The 13,711-nt window shown below is 37.0% G+C and overlaps 1 pseudogene; it reads right to left on the bottom strand.

The window, feature by feature from the left end:
* Positions 1–4,111: 4,111 nt before the first annotated feature.
* LOC128022897 (EEF1A lysine methyltransferase 4-like) overlaps positions 4,112–13,711 on the bottom strand; it is a 47,418-nt pseudogene continuing 37,818 nt past the window's right edge.

Here is a 13,711-nt window from a genome sequence, read left to right as displayed (position 1 = left end):
TCATGCTGGCCAGTTAACAGACCAAGTAAAAACACTCAGAATGTTAGTGGTGATTTCAGAGTCTTTTCTGATCAAGGTTGTTCATTTAAGCTGAGTATTGTTTATACACAGCTTGGATAAAGCCATATGCTGCTTCCTGTCTACACCGAACATTTGGCAGCAATATTGATGTTTTTCTTCATACACAGTCAGACACACATCGCCGAAACAATGTGTGCATTTCAACCGAAAGAGAATCAGTGGCTTTTAGCCTTTGGCCTTTGGCTCAGCTGTCTGATGTGTGCAATGAGGCTCAGGATCCAACTTGAAACAAGCCGTGCTCACCTAAATCAATTTAAACTCCAATAGTCATCCAATCCTGATAACGTTCCATAACTCCAGTTAACCAAGCTCAAGTTTGGCCACTAAAATTTCCAAATGATTTTCAGATGATCAATCGTAGTTTAACCTCAGTGTTTAACACAGACTCCTGTCATCTGCGCATGTTTATTCTCAAGGCTTGATGAGGTCCTCGCACAGCAGAAAGTCCATCAGACAGTCACTCAAGCGCAGTCAAGGACACTCAGCTTCACCATCTCAGTCTATTAATACACCTTCATGGCTGTTGCAGTGTTCCTGAGCGGCTCCAATGCCCAGGGGAATCCTTACCGCTTCACACAGGCTGCTCAGAGCTGGAGATTACTGATACACTATCTGAACAGACAGGCGGCCCGCGGCAGCTCTGAGCGACACTGTGGCCTGACCCAATATGGAAAGCCCAGCTCTCAGCAGACAATGACAGCGTGATAAAGGAAGAAAGAGGGAGAGCTGACATTCTAAGATTCTCAAAGAATGAACTCTCTGCCGGAAGAAATGAAATGCAAAAAAAGGGACAAAGATATTTTATTTAAATGCATGGTCTTTGATTCATCCCAGATTGTGGGGCTCTGGGTTGGTGCTACTGACCTCCCTCATTAGTTTTATCCAAATAATAAAACATATATAATTTTTTTTTTTGTGCAGTAGTCCTCATTTAACACCAATGTGAGTCGAAGTGTAAGTGTCTGAACTGGCTCATACAAAATATGCACAGATTCACATTCAGCCACACAGAAATTGATGTCACTGTCATACAGCAAAACCAAATACTTTGGGCGTTTTTTATTCTTAAAAGGCATTGTAGAGAGACAACTGGAATTGATGAGCAAAAGATGATCAAATGGCATCTGGAAATGTTGCAAACCAGATTCATTCTGGATATACATTTTGGTTGGTTGTAGTGCTACAATCTTGTCAACCAATCATGTTTTAGTATTGGGTTTAGAGATTGGCTTGGTACTCAACATTCTTATGATCATTCCATCATTTCGCTTTGTGTTTTGGAGTAGCTCATGGAATAGGAATAAGAATGATATTTCAGAATCTGCAGCTCATCATAAAATAACTTTATATGTTGTGCCACTGTGCCATAAAAGAGAAACCTGTGAACATATACCAGGAATTACCTGAAATCCCCACTATCTTGATTATACAGCAATTTAATTTGAATTGAACTGGCCACACCACACAGGAAGCTGAATTGGAAATGACAGAAAGAAAAATGTATTGGATTGAAATTCAAATACAACACAGATAATGCATTGTTGGAGTTCCATGTTGGCATTCACAATACAAGCAAACTACAGATTTATCCATCCAAAACCAATCCCTACATCCAAAATCAATTCATCCATCCACCCAAAACCAGACCCAGAACAACATGTGTAAACCAAAAAACACATTAAAAGCAAACAAGTTGACTTAAACCAAAAACTACCAGTTACAGACTAATATATCATATTTATGATATTAAAATGATGGCACTATTTGAAAATATTTATAATATGTGCCAATTTGTGTCCATATTCTGCATCATCAGAGACTTTTAAACATGCTGTAGTTCACCCTCATATCGGTCCCAAAATTAATTTTGAGAAAATAATGTAAAGTATAATAAAGTTGCAAATATTACATACTGCAAATATGTAAACATTCATGTTGTGTTATCATTAAATCATACATATATATTAGCATTAAATTGCTTACACAGCTCTCTAGAGATTGGCTTGGGCTACTGAAAAAAAAACATATCAGTTTTAAACTACATTTCAATTTAATTTAAATTTTTCAACTCATAACATAAAGAATGAAATCAATCAGTAAGGTTTTGAAGTGCTGCCTTCTACATCAAAAATGTCCCTGCTTTAACCTTATGAGCACTAGTCACCAAACACACACACACACACACACACACACACACACACACACACACACACACAGACCTCTGTCCGTAATGTAGCTTGATGCAATGTTTACCCTAGTGTTGTCAGCGGAGCTGGCTGGCTGTGAGCAGGGGTTTATGTGTCCGCTATCAATACCACAGCCTATGTTGTCCCTGCCGCTGCTGGATGATAATGTAATGGTGTGTCCTGACCCCTCCCCCTGCTGATCAACAGCACGCATTCGTCCCTACAGAAACATGAGCTATGATGAACAGGCAGATCTCAGCCTTCGATAAATGATACTGTAGGATCAAATGATCATTTCTGATTCTTTTCTTGTGTGCACAGTGACTAATGAAAACAGTGTGTCTGTAAGAGGCAGGGATGCACCACAGGGTCAAGATTTGGCAGGTTAACCTGGTCTGGCTAGCCCCTGCTGGTGGATGTCGTAACTATACCATCTGTACCCAAAAAGCTAGTTTCTTCAACCATGACAACCATTCAAAATGAGCTCTGAACAAAATTCTAATCTAATCTATCTATCTACCCATTCATCCATCTGTTCAAGTAAATAAAACTTTAAGGCCTCATTAACATTTTTCAACTTTCAAACAGGATATAATTGTTGTCAACATAGCAATATAACTGTCCATGACATGCAGAATTAAATTTGCTCCGGGTCATACAAGGACTATTCTAGTTCTTCTTCAAGACAAGACACCAGCTCAGAAAATATCTCACAAGTTCACTTCGGAAATTACTCAATTATTCAAAAGTGCATTATTGAATATCATGGTTTTAGAGGTCAATATAAAGTAAAGCTTGCCTGTGTGTTTGCACTGCAAGGGGGTAAATGTCACATAATCGGCCATTAGACTAATCAAGGTCTCCAGTTCTCTGCAGCAGCTTTATGGTGTTTAGGCAGCACTGGGTTCCTGAAGAACCGTTACACAGCATGTCGTGAGGATACGATCACAGAATAAATCTACACCTGATATGTGTGGCTCACCTGACACCAGCATCCATCTGATGCCATCCCTGACCTGACGTCATTGCTTAGTGCTTCAATGAAAGGGAAAGACCTGTGAAACATCATCAGCTTTCACAGATAACATATTCAATCTGGACACGTTCAACTGTGAACTGAACATTTATGAAACTACTGATATATGAATCACTACTAATGTACACTGGTACACTTTTGCATTCAGAATATCTTAGCAACCACCTAGCAACATTCTAAAAAGAACTCATAACACCTTGGCAACCACCCACAATATAGTGTGATTTTAAATGTGTTTTGGTCTCTCCTGGTTCAGGAATAACATTCCTCTATTTACTATTTAAAAAAAATCCCATTTCAATCTATGTTCACACTGGCACACAGGAAGCTATTCTGAAATCCAGGCACCTTCCTCAAGTCTTAAAAATAGACGGTAATTACATTCCAGAGCTAAATTAAAAATAAATGATTTCTGGTTTATTAATGGCCTCCTCCAATTCACTGCAGCCATTCCTCATCCAAAAGAGCGCAGACACGTCTGTCATATTCTGGCACACAGCAGGGCTGTTTGCTTTCTGTCTGTCTGTTTGCTTGTTGTTTGAGAAGCATTTGTGACAGATTTATCTCTGAACAAGTGTGCAGGTGTCAAGCACTCAACCTTGTCCTACCAATCAAGACTATTGAACAGAGAAATAGGCCAGAGAGAGAGAGTGAAAGAGAGAGAGAAAATGCAGAACAGAGTAAATATTCACATCAAGCATCCTAAAAAAATATACTGAAAGACCAAATACTGAAGCAATTCTAAATCAGTATAAAGTAGCATAAAAGTCAAACATGTCATTTCAAAATATTACAGGATCTCAGGAAGTCATAAACTCAGGAAGTCCTCAGAATGCACTTCCTGAAAGTTTACATCAGTGGGTGGAGCCTCCGCTTCCTTGTGCAGTATCCTCTCAAGTGCAGCGTCCTCTGGGCTTAGCTCCTCCCCTTTGGGAAGAACATACATGAAGTAGTGAAAGCTGCTGCCATAGTGATAATACTTGATAGACCAGATGTTCTCTGCTTGAGTGTTGAGTCTCTAACGAACATGAGATGAAATGGCCACCAGGTTTCAAAACACGACAGATAATCTGAATATTATCATTATGAGATCTGATCATATCTAGGATAACTAGTTCCAAATAAATATCACAATTTTCTTTACTGTCTTTTTTGACCAATATAATAGATCCTTGCTGCATAAAATATTAATTTCTTAAAAGACAAAAAATCATGCTGACCCCAAACTTTTGAACAATAGTGTCTGTACAGTATTCTGTATGTGTCCATGAGCACGTTTAAGTGTTTGTGTATGTAAGTGTGTGTGCATGAGTGTGAGTGCATCATGTGCCCCAGCCACCCATTCTTCATCTGCCTGAAGAAATGAATAATTCACTCCTCAAGGTGTCAACATGGAATCCACTGAGAGTGTGAGAGAAGAGAGAATTGAAAGAGAAACTTCCACTGAGAACTCCAACAGGAATGAGAGAGTGGCACTTTCTTTCTATGTTTGATGTTTTCTAGATACCTGATCACAACTTCATCCTAGATTAATGTGCTCAAACTATGAGTTTTAGTTCTTCCAAAAAATTACAAAAAAGTATAATTAAAGCAGTCCATATGTCCAAAACGTGGATAAAGATTCCCTTAAAATCTTCCTGCTGTGTCTTACTCAATTCAGATTGAGATGTGTTCAAGATGTGTTGCATGCATCAGGTTTGAAGTCAACTGATCAAATTTGGCTTCACTGACGTCAAACCTCACATAACACGTCACATTTGAATTGAAAGCAAGCAAAGAGGTTTGAAAACTATGGTAAAGTATCTTCTAAAATATAAGCTTCAGTTTCTTTCTGGCACAAAATGATCCTATGAAAACAGTAGGAAAATGTCACAGGAGGTTTGAAAGGCATTGAGAAATAACAGAATTTACTTTGACACAAAAAGACATATGAAGGAATGTGCGAAGGACGTGGTTTTCTTCAGTAAAATCTGACCTCACACGCAGCATTACTGTTGTCATTATAATAATTATCTCGCTCCACTGTATAGGATAATGTCAGCATCACACACTTCCCACAATATGGGCCTTACAACAATTACATCTAACCTTCAGATCAAAACACTCTATTTAATGGTGAACTGCTCACTAAATTATGCTCCCATCCAAAGCCATCACCACAGACACTCAAAAGCAGGTCATTTAAACCAATGACTGTTTACGTCTTTGTCTACAGTGATCACTGAATTATTATTTCCACTGCTGTAAAAGACCTGTTTTCTACTTCGTATTAGTTTTATAGCCATCCGTCTGAAACAAGGGCCAAGAATACTGTGGCCTTGATTTAAAACGAATACTGTTATTAATATTAGTTTTATAATCTAAGTGATGACAGCCATATAACACCACCTCTAAAACATTTGGGGTCTGTAAGAATGTATTTATTTTATTTATTTTTTGGTATTGAAAATTTATTTTATGCTTACCAAGGCTGCAATTATTTAAAAATAACGTAAACACACTTATACTGTAAAAATTGTATTACAATTTGAACTTTTTATATATTTTTAAATGGAATTCAAGTTGAATTTTCAGCATCATTACTCCAGTCTTCTGATTCACATAAATATGCTGATTTTGTTTGTAGGGGAAGGTTTGTTGTTTTGAAAGACAAAAATATTTTATATGTGAGAAAGGTTTCTTTAATATCCAAGATACCGTCTATTATAAAGCGTCATATTTAAAAAAAATTCAACCTAACTTTATGTTTCACACACGCACACACAAAAGAAACACAATAAATCAGCGCTACTTAATTTTATCTAACTGTGCACAGAGCCGGGCATGTGAGGTTGCAGAAAAGTGTAATTTTATGACCTAGAATCTTCCTCCTGCTTGTTAGCAGCCAGAAATTACAGTACTTTCACAAACTCCCAGCATCCTCCAGGGACATTAGTAACAGCATGCTCTCGTCTTCATATCGATGTCTGCTCTTTCTCTACTCCGCCGTGAGTGTCTCCTTCAAGGACCCTGAGCTCAAAGCCACCATCTGTCCAGCAGCGAAGGGCATGTATGTGTGTGTGTTTGTGTGTCTATGTGGACAACCGACACAGAATTGTGGACAGACTATAATGATGACACTCAGTAACTGCAGCATTTCTAGTGTGCTAACAGCTGTCATACCAGCACTCAGCCCTCAGGGAATCAAGATCCTTTACGGCCACTGAGAGCTGCCAAATTCTATAGGAGACGCAATTATCAAACTAACAGTCTGTGAAAGCGCACAGGTGATGAGGTCATTTATTCATCCTTCCCCATTAAAGGTGAAGTGTGTTAATTATGCAATGTTAAAATGCTTCCATCTATCCAGTGTGCATCTCGTCAAAGGAATTACTGACGAAAATGCTTCAAAAGGTTTTATCAACAATAACAAAGACGAGCAATGTGCGTCAAGGTGATTATTAAAATGCTTCATTAAAACACTGAAGAAAACAGGAGGCAACAAATAACAGCAATATGCAAGTCTGGGCTCAGTAAAATTTTCTTTTTAAAGAAATGAATACTTTTATTCACCACAAAAGTTTTTCAAGAATCCAGACTAACCCTGTCACAGCAAAATTAGCTCAACCAATGGTGTGAGTTTGTCCAGCTACTGACAGAAAGATGAAGTGTTTGGGAAACGTTTTGATAAATACAAACATTTTGCAACTTACTTTGGTGACGTTAGTGGCACAAAAGCTGAATACTTTAGCTTTAAGGACATGATGCAGTCTGTTAAAAATAAGAGACATGCAATCAGCCTTTTCTTGCTTCTCTGCGTATATGATGTGAACTCGTTCACCCTTAAACTCAGAGCTCATAAACAGTTAATCTTAACCAAACGCATAGCTGCAGCAGAAGTCCATGAGTCACTCATTATGGCTAATGCCTCGAGTTAAGACCAGATCACAATCTGTCTTTATGCAAAGAAGGTGCTGCTGTCTTTGGCTTAGCCATTGTTAATTAAGAGACTCAAAAACATTCTCACCTTATTACCACTTATTTTTTTATTTGGTTGGACAGAACTGGCTCAAATAAATCACCTAGCCATCTGGATTGTAGATTATAAAGCAACCAACAGCAACCTTTACATGTTCAAAATGGCATAATACTATACTCGTCCAATCTTTAAAGTATGTGGTGTATACTGTGCACATAGTATGCAAATAGTACACATATTTGGTTATAAATCATTTTCCCCATTGGGATTTTAAAAATAAGTCTTTGTTAAAGCATTATAAATTCATGAAACCAAACAACTGTCTATGAGGTGAATCTCAACATTACAAACTTTTAATGACTTTTAACTATTTAAAAAATTGGACAAAAAGACAACTTTGTTTTTGGATAAAGGCATCATTTGCGTCGATTCGTGGGAGACAGTGTTCTCTATAGCTTTTATTTGTCGTGATGTACTTGCCGCAAATCACTCATCATCAGTAATGTAATTTTACAATAATTCTGTTGTTAAACATAAATTTTAATGCAAAACAACTACATTTATTTCTAAGTTGACAATTATAGGAGATGCAAATTGAAAGTATGTGACAAAGTAGCATACTGCTATTCAAAATATTTTGATCTGCATACTGAATCATATACAATTCCAAGTACAGTATATACTGCAATACGTGCACTCTTATGTTGTGAACTTCTCACGGGTTTTGTGGTTGTAGGCCGTGGGTCCCAGCATCAGAGGAGTTTGTTAGACTTGCTCCTGCTCTGATAAAGCTGCACTCAGCATGTCTGATTTGGCCGCAGGCCGGAAGCCTGTGACCTGGATTTTGAAATGAGGGGTTTGGATGCTTTTGAGCTGCAATGCCTAATTGCAGAATTTACACTACTCATGCCCATGAGAGATAAGCATGACACTCTTTTATGGTTATTTGCTGTTGCTTTTATTAAATAGATGTATAATTAACTGTGTGATTTAACATGTTTAGGGCATACTTCTTTTAATCAATTAATCCATGTATTTATCAGTCTGTCTGTCTATCATCTGTCTGACTGTCTTTATCGATATCACTATCACTCACATGTAAGATAACTAACACTTGTAGATTGCATGTACTCTACATCAGTTCTCGACAGCAATGCCGGTCCCTGCTGAAATAAGAGTCGCCTGAGTTTATGAACACTGTTTTCAGAGAAGCTGAGGCACTGAGGCTGGAACTGAGTTCTGATTTGGTGTTTCTAACGCCGCCATACTTTACTGACAAAATCGCTCAGGTTACAGTTGTTAAACTTCCCAAAACTTTTATAAACATTCTCAAAATGAGATATGGTTTATATAGAACATTAGGAATGGAATACTAGAGTACTGCTTACTACTGAGTAGTATATACTTTCCACTATTTTGTAACAATAATGTGAACTGTGTGTACAAAGAACAAACATTTCAACCATACATTCTATGTTGTTGTTGCATGACCTCACAATTATCCTCTAAGAAATAAAAATGATTATTTAGCATTTTTTAAACAATATTTTGTAAAAATCCCTACTATTTAATAAGCCAAGAAAGAGCCCTAATACTGCTAGTTCATTTGTCACACTGGAATTAAAAAGTCAAGTTAAGTGCATTGATTATGCGAGACAGTAATTAGTAACTAACAATGAGCAACACATTTGTTACAGTATTTATTAATATTTGTTAATGTTAGTTAATTAAAATACAACTGTTCATTGTTAGTTTGTCTTAGCTCAAGTCCATTAAATAACATTAATAGATGCAACTTTTTATTTTAATAATGTCTTAGTAAATGCTGGAATCAACTATAGCCAAGATTATTAAATGTTTTACAAGTTTTTTTCATTGTTAGTTTACGTTGACTAATGCTAACAAAAGGAACGTGCAAAGTGTTACCACAAAAATATTAAATATTAAATTGCAAGCTTTAATCAGCAAATTCACAAATTTGTTTTTTTTTTATCCTCAAATTGTGCAGCCCTAATTCTCTGCAGTAAGGTCTGTTGCATAATGCACATTTTGGCAAATGCAGTCAATGCCTTTAAAATACACAAAGGTTTCTTATAAAACTCCAGTGTCCCCTGCAGCAAGCAAAATATATGTGTTTGAGTGAGCAAACTAATTTCCAGAACATTCTGAATGAAGGCATACTGAGAACAAACCACATAAATCATACATTCATCACCCACAGATGCACATTATTGACTTTGAGTGGCAGAATGCATGTTTGCGCATGTGTGCATATGTTTGTGTTCATTCATGCATTTGTATGTGCTTGCACATCTGTCTGTGTGTGTGTGTGTGTGTGTGTGTGTGTGTGTGTATGGTATTTAGTGTAGGCTGGGTCAGAGCTAATGCTTTAGTGCCTTTATGTGTGATTTGTAAATACTGATTGCTAGATTCTGATTAAAGCTGTTCCAGCATATCGATTTCTGCAATTAACTAAATGCACCGGATCGCCTTTGACTACCATGTCAGATCCTGCCAACAAACAAATGAGTGGAGAAGATGATTTATTCTCTCAATCTGTTTCTCAGCACCTGGCCATTACATAACATATCTTTAATTATACAAGCTGAACAGCCTCTCTAATTGGCTGCCAGCAGCCATGGAACCAGACAGACTGGTGCCATTGGCCTTTTGATATGACATACAAGATGCAAAAAGGTTCGAAAATCATTCATCAGTTTCCTGATCATCAGTAATGTCTGGAATCTGTCTGAATCTTATTTGTGTTTTTAAAATCAGAGACATGGAGGTTTGGGTGGATGTTCTGCTGCCAAGTGGTGGGATGCTTCAAGTTTTTGTCTATTATGAGCTCTTCAAATTACTTGGCTGAAAACATTTTTCCAAATCTCTGGCAATTTCCTACACAAGGTTGCCATGGAAATAAAAGTTTCCACACTGCAAAAAAAAAAAAAAAAAAGTAATTCAATTGGGTCAAGATGTAACACTAAAGAAGAGCACACATTGTGTGAAATACTACCTATCTTTTACATGCATATAAGATGGGCATTTTTGCATCTACATTGTACATAAAATTCAACCTGTATTTTTAGGGTTATTTAAATAAAAGGCATGATAAAAATTTCTATGTGATGTAACTGTCAACAAATCAGCAAAATGTCCACATTCCATCAACACTTCACCCACAATACACAAATTCTCACGAATACATTCTTTAGTGGGAAACTTCTTATCACATGGGCATGTGATTTCCTATTTATACTTCTTATGACAGCACCAATTTAACAGTGTTAAAACAGTAAGCAGCCTAGCTAGACAGTAGGCAGCCCTTACTTTTTCTTCTGAACAAATTCAAAGTCAGCATTGTGAATAATTGTGCAGAAAAGGCACAAAAAAAAAACAAGATGATAGATGAGGTCAAGATAAATGCTATAAATACATATAAATTTCATTTAATACATAAATATACACTACTGTTAAATAGTTTAGGGACAGTATATGTATATATAAATCACATATTCAAAAACAACACATGACCAAAATTATGTTTTTAAATAATTTCTGGACAATTATCCTTGAATCTCTAGGAAAAATGTGACTATGGAAAACCTGACACTTACAGCTGCTAAAGGCACTAGGTAAATAGGGCAAAAGTAAGTGTGTGAGTGAGAGTGTGTGTGTTTGAGTGGATAGCACTAAATATATGGGGCAGTGTGTCTGGGAGCCCTGAGGACACCCCTGGGATGGCAATCACTAATGTTACCACTGAATCTGCAGCAACAGCACGCTTTTGCTTAGAGCAGTATGTCGACAACCTATATGATTTTCTTTTGTTTTATGGAACACAAAAAAGAAAAAGGTTTTAGAATGATGGGGTCCAAACAACTTTGGATTCCATTGACTGGATAAATAAAAAATACATTTTTAACATTAATAACGTAAAGAAATGTTCTTTTGAGCACCAAGTCAGCATATTAGTATGATTTCTGAACTATTATGTGACACTAAAGACTAGAGTAATGGCTTCTGACATTTCATATATTTAACAAAATATATTAAAATAGAAAAAAAGCTTTTATATATTATTTAAATAATAGCGTTTTATACGTATTTATATTTTACAATCTTCTTTTAAAAACATTCTTACTGATGCCAAGCTTTGGAACTATAAATGATGAGGATATATAGAGACTGTTGGATCCTGGTGAAACAGTCAATCCTCTTTCGAGTGAGAAGGGAAGCTGTGATTGATCTTAAATGTTCTCTGTACAGTCGCATGCACACACACACAAAAAACAAAGACATTCTGTATGGATCTTGCTCAAACACACTACACAGAAACATTTAAGATGATTTATTTTAACACCAAAGCAAAGAAACAGTTGTTTGGTGCACCTCTGACATGGTGGAAAGTTGAAACACGTTTCATTTAGTAACTATTTAAACAACTTGTTGACAAACAGCTTTACTATTGATTTACTGGCTAAATAAGTTACAGCAAACGATCCAACACAAATCTGCCAAAACACAAGGTGGTCTCCCTGGAAACTGTTTATCTATAAACCTCAACACAGACGATGCTTGGTTACAACCTGTTTGCTAACACCACTGCAGAGAGAGAGAGAGAGAGAGAGAGAGAGAGAATGTGAACTCCAAGCCATATCTGTATGGAAAACCCTTTCTGGGAACCAAGGTTCCACTTTGAAGCCATGAATAAATATAGCCCGAAACCTCAAGCCAAACACTCTGAATATGGTCTGCCTCTCTCTTCCACACACAATGTTATCAGTAGAGCTTTTCAAAGCTGTGTCATGATAAAAACTAATTAAACAACATGACTATGCGTCTGGAGTCTGGTGACCTGCTTTAATCTGCAAGGGGAACTTCAGACATAACCACTGGTCTGGGATCAGCATATCTGGCCATGTTATTCAGATGTGAGCATGAGAAACTGTGTAAGGCTGATTGCAGACTGATTTCAGATCAGTCGTGAAACATCAATTTCCCTGATTCATGCTAATCAAGGCTGATTTACTATAACCAGACTCATGTTAACAGCTTAGGTATCTATTCTGGGCCGCACAACAGTGTGAATTTCCAAACATCAAGCACAATATCCCAATACACACTCTCTCTTTTTGGCTGCACGTCGCAGGAGGGCTTCTGGGTTTCCCCCTGTGTTGTCCTGTGATGGATCGTGGATGGTATTTTCCATTCCAGCAGGTCCCGGTCATGCAAACCCCCTTGCTATCACTTTCTCTCTCTCTCTCTCTCTCTCTCTCTCACACACACACACACACACACACACACACACACGCACACACAAAAAGCTCAGTGACAGAACGTCCTTGGACGCTGACACAGGAGTCAAGTGACCCCGAGATTACCAAGTCAGGCAGACGCACACTGACGTGTGACAGTCACTCAGGAAAATTAATGGTCCTGGAATAAAGCCACAGAAGGGGAGAGAGATAGATTAGGCAGGTGTGGAATAACCCCTGAGCCATAATTTTGACAGCACTGACATCCATACATGGTCTCACAGCTGACTCGTATTATCACATAATATCTCTCTGAACTACCCATGTATGCTGTAACGCTGAGCTGTGATGTAATAATTTTTAGAGAACACTGGCAATATATGTATATATGTATAATTTTTTAATATGTTTTAAATAAACAGTTTTAATAAATCAATAATTATCAAATCAGTTAAAACAAACAAATATAGCAGTTGTCACCCATGCAGGATAATTTTTTTTTTAATATAATAGACCGTTCATACCAGTTAAAGATGATCACAGAGGTTTTGTATGTGGAAGCTGGTTTGTAGCTATATTTCTGTCAACTAACAGTGTTAGATAAAAAATTATTTAGCTTTTCCGGAACAGGGATAAAAAAAAGATCATCTGAGGGGTCAAAGGTCATATGCTACTATGACCTGGACCTGAACACCTGCTTGGTTTGATTTTTGCCAACCGATTATCATGATGTCAGCTATGGCACACTGCAGGATTTACAGACGATGAAAACATCTGGACTGCAATCCAAATCCTCTGCTAAATTGCCATTGAATTTACCGAAAAGTGTAATCATAAATTAAGAATCTGACACTTTGATCCTATTACAATGTTGACATTTGTTTTTAGCATTATATTCTAAAAATAAGATTTGCACAGAGGCTTCTCTTGACCTTTGACCTCGGTCAAGACTATACTGACACTTCCCTTGAGCTTTGCCTAATAAGGGGGACAAACAAGTGTTGTATATATATATATATATATATATATATATATATATATATATATATATATATATATAATGTCTCATACGCAACATTACTCACAGAAACCTCAGACCCAGTTAGCATTTGCATACTGCAAATAAAACACAAAGTAGTGCAACTAAAACTGACTATAGGGTTGACAACAGTTATACAGTACATAAAAAATT

Source organism: Carassius gibelio, chromosome A2 (genome assembly GCF_023724105.1).
Source record: "Carassius gibelio isolate Cgi1373 ecotype wild population from Czech Republic chromosome A2, carGib1.2-hapl.c, whole genome shotgun sequence".
NCBI classification, from domain to species: Eukaryota; Metazoa; Chordata; class Actinopteri; order Cypriniformes; family Cyprinidae; genus Carassius; species Carassius gibelio.
This window is presented reverse-complemented; position numbering and strand designations above follow the sequence as displayed.